The sequence below is a fragment of the Choloepus didactylus genome, chromosome 12 (genome assembly GCF_015220235.1).
Source record: "Choloepus didactylus isolate mChoDid1 chromosome 12, mChoDid1.pri, whole genome shotgun sequence".
Classification (NCBI taxonomy): domain Eukaryota; kingdom Metazoa; phylum Chordata; class Mammalia; order Pilosa; family Megalonychidae; genus Choloepus; species Choloepus didactylus.
The window spans coordinates 73,693,728-73,697,748 of record NC_051318.1 but is presented as its reverse complement, the minus strand read 5'-3'; positions in this window follow the sequence as shown (position 1 = coordinate 73,697,748).

Here is a 4,021-nt window from a genome sequence, read left to right as displayed (position 1 = left end):
TATTGTAAAGAAATGATGAATTTTTCATCAGTTATTTCTTATCATAGCAGAGGTAATGCGCCACTGGAGTAGAAATCAAAATAAATAATTACTTGTTTTGGTTTTGTGAATTACTACCCATGTGACCTCGAGAATTCTCTGTGCACTAGAATTTCTTAGTTTATAAATAGAGGACAATAATATTTGTCTTGTTTATCTAACAGAGATATGGTAAAATATTTTTAATTGTATAATGCATTAAGTAGAGCTTTCTGTTTTTCACTACAGTATATATAAGTATATAATATTATATGTGTATATAGTAGGTGAAATTAGTCCTTGATTGAGTAATATAATTTGACATTTTTCAGACTTAAGACATATTTCACTTCTGTCCATTTATAATCCAGTATAACCTAGATGTATGCCTTCCACAGATATTGGGCATTGGGTTCCTGTCTTGACTCTACCATCAAATATCTGATATTATTACTAGTTTTCCAATTACTGAATTTTTAATAAATGGATTTCTTGAATAAATTATAAATGCATAGGAAATTAAGAAACAAATAGTTCATTTCTGCAGTGATTTCTTATTTAGGTATCTATATACAAAATGATGGATAAACACAAACTGAATTCATGTAATGGCAAAGCAATTTTAATATATCTCTTTATACATAAAAGTTGTTTGAGGTTCACTAGATAGTATCTTTACCCATAGCTAGTTTTTTTAGACTTATTATTTTTGATTAATATTACTGAGTTGTACACTTGAAATTGGTTAAAATAGGAACTTTTAAGTTGTATTTATATGGTACTACAATAAAATGTTAAAAAAAAGGAAAAAAAAATCTCATATTGTACAATGCTTTTCAATATTTCCAAGTTATTTCCCCCCCTTTAGATGAGTTAATTTATCTCTAGTTTTAATTAACCAAATGCAGTAACCACTAGAAAAGTCTTGAAGAAATATAATTCAATATCTAATTGAGACCAATGAATTTTTAGCAAAATGTGTTCCAGTTCCATATTTATAAGGGCTTTAACATGAACACTCAGACGTTTGCACATAAAAAATTGTTTTTTATATATATATATATATATATATATATATATATATATATATATATACACACACATGATTTTTCCAGCAACATCTGTTTATTTCCATGGGTATAATTGTGACACAGACCACATGTCACCTTCAGTGATTGTGTCCCACCAGTACTGAAAATTAAGAGAAATGGAAGACATTCATGTGTTAGCTGAAAGAGAGGCAGAGAGGTTTGAGCAGTAATAAATAGCTTATTTACTCCTATCCAGTTATGAAGACAGCTGGTTCAGGCTCTAAATGAATCTCTGAATTTGTTTTGGATGTGATTAGGTAAATTATCTTGAAAATAGCAGAGATAGACACCAAATTGATATCATTTAAGTCCCTTTTATATCAAATTCACTCCTTTCTACTATTACCTGATTCCTCATACTAATACCTGTAAAAATCTTCCTGATTCCTGCCTTTTACTATTTCCCTAGCTTTCTAGGTATACATTTGTTCAAATTTGGAGTACTTATTTTTTATTTGTACTCTGCATTTCCATTTACTCTTCCCTAATCATTAGTTTGTTAAATTCTCAAAAGAACAGGAAATTCAGTTTATCTTATCCACTACTGGGTTAGTCTACGTTCTCTGGAGAAACAGAACCAATAGGATGTGTGTGGGTGGATGGGGAGTGTTCTAGTTTGCCAATGCTGCCAGAATGCAAAACACCAGAAATGGATCGGCTTTTATAAAGGGAGGTTATTTGGTTACACAGTTACAGTCTTACGGCCATAAAGTGTCCAAGGTAACACATTAACAATTGGGTACCTTCACTGGAGCATGGCCGATGACGTCCAGAAAACCTCTGTTAGCTGGGAAGGCATGTGGCTGGCGTCTGCTCCAGAGTTCTGGTTCCAAAATGGCTTTCTCCCAGGACGTTCCTCTCTAGGCTGCAGTTCCTCAAAAATGTCACTCTTGGTTGCTCTTGGGGTGTTTGTCCTCTCTTAGCTTCTCTGGAGCAGGAGTCTGCTTTCAATGGTCGTCTTCAAACTGTCTCTCATCTGCAGCTACTCTCTCAGCTTCTGTGCATTCTTCAAAGTGTCTATCTTGGCTGTAGCAAGTTCATTCCTTCTGTCTGAGCTTATATAGTGTTCCAGTAAACTCATCAAGGCCCATGCTGAATGGGAGGGGCCACACCTCCACAGAAACTAGCCAATCAGAGTCATCACCCACAGTTGGGTGGGGTGCATCTCCATGGAAACACTCAAAGAATTACAATCTAGTCAACACTGATATGTCTGCCCACACAAGATTACATCAAAGATAATGGCATTTTAGGGGACATAATATATTCAAACTGGCACAGGGAGTGTATTTATTGGAATAATATATGTATTATAAATCAATATATAACTTAAATATTCAGAGCAACAAAATAACAACTCATTTTATAAATCTTTGAATTTGATGCTGAAATAGATGCTATATAATTGTTTGTTTTTCAAGGAACAACATGTCTATTTGTAGATTATACATATGTACACATGCATATTATTATAACATGTTCACTTAAAAATAGGAACACTCCTGTTACTTGTGTGTGTGTGTGTGTGTGTGTATGCACATGCATGTACTGTTTAAATAATGAAGGCTCTGAAGATCCATATATGTCTAGACCAGCACTGTGTTGTTCCCTCAGTATCTGAAAGGGCTGAGTTGTCATTTGAATCCACATGTGAATAAGAATCACACACTCTTGCTTGGGCTTGGTAATGAGATACAGGTAGTCAGATAGATATTGGTATATCTGAGAAGCTCATAATTTAGAAAAAGGGAAAAGTCCCTGCTCCTAATGTCTTTGAAATGATAGCTACCATTAATTCCCCCAGTACCAATGCCTAGATGCTGGTATAACAGGAAGTTCTAAATTATCATTCATTTATACTGAACACTTCTATATTTTTATTATAATTTATTACTCATCACATAAAAATAAACATTTCTGCTAAAATACAGAAAGTGCATGCATGCATGCACATATAAAGTGCATATGTGTGTGTGCATGTGTAGAGTGGTATAGATTATATATAAATATGTAAGGCCTTATAGCAAATCCATAAACCATTTCTCAACTTAAGATACTTAGTTCCTGTATACACAAGCTCTGTATTGCACAGTAACATGGAAAACCAGCTCTCACTGAAAGTTGATTATCTCCTGGATACTCCCTTAACATTTCTGAATACATGTTAATGCTTATGACTATTCTTATGATATCTGTTTTAAATTTAGGAATACTGAGGCTTATCATTTCTAAGTTACTTGCCCCAAGTTAAGCAACTAGTAGATGGAGGCAGGGTAGCCTTTTTCTAAAGACTGAATTGTTAACCCTCACACTGACTTAACAGATAACTATAATTGAGTCTTCAGCAATATAGCAAATAATCCAATATGTAAAAGCATTGATAGTATTATTTCTCTAGTAACCCATTGTGACAGCAAAAGGGGCTGGGCCCACTCCTAAATGGCATGTAGCAGGCCTGCTTTACAAAGGACAAAGGTCAAGAAAACAATCTCCCCAGACAGAGAAGAATGTAATCATGGATGTCAAACAGCATTGATTGTATCTTAGTCTTAAACATTAATCTTAGTAAAACATCAGGTCTTAAGCCCCTTTAATGATTATACTACAGCCTGATGTCCTCATAGTATATGGAATGTCTTTGTTCTAAAATCATATATTGCCCCTTGTACCCCCAATCCTTTCGCAGAGTGCTATCCCTCTGGATTGGCCAACACCAGAAAATCTCTCCTGTTCACAAGTCCCAATAAATCTATGTCTACGTCTGTGCCTGGTGTGCTTTTTGGTCTTGCAGCAGCACTAGCCCATGTTCTGCATGAACCCGGTATGGGCCTGAATACCCATATTATAATATTAACCTGAAATAGAAACACATGAGGGTGGTAAGTTATTTGCTATATAAAATGATTTTTAAA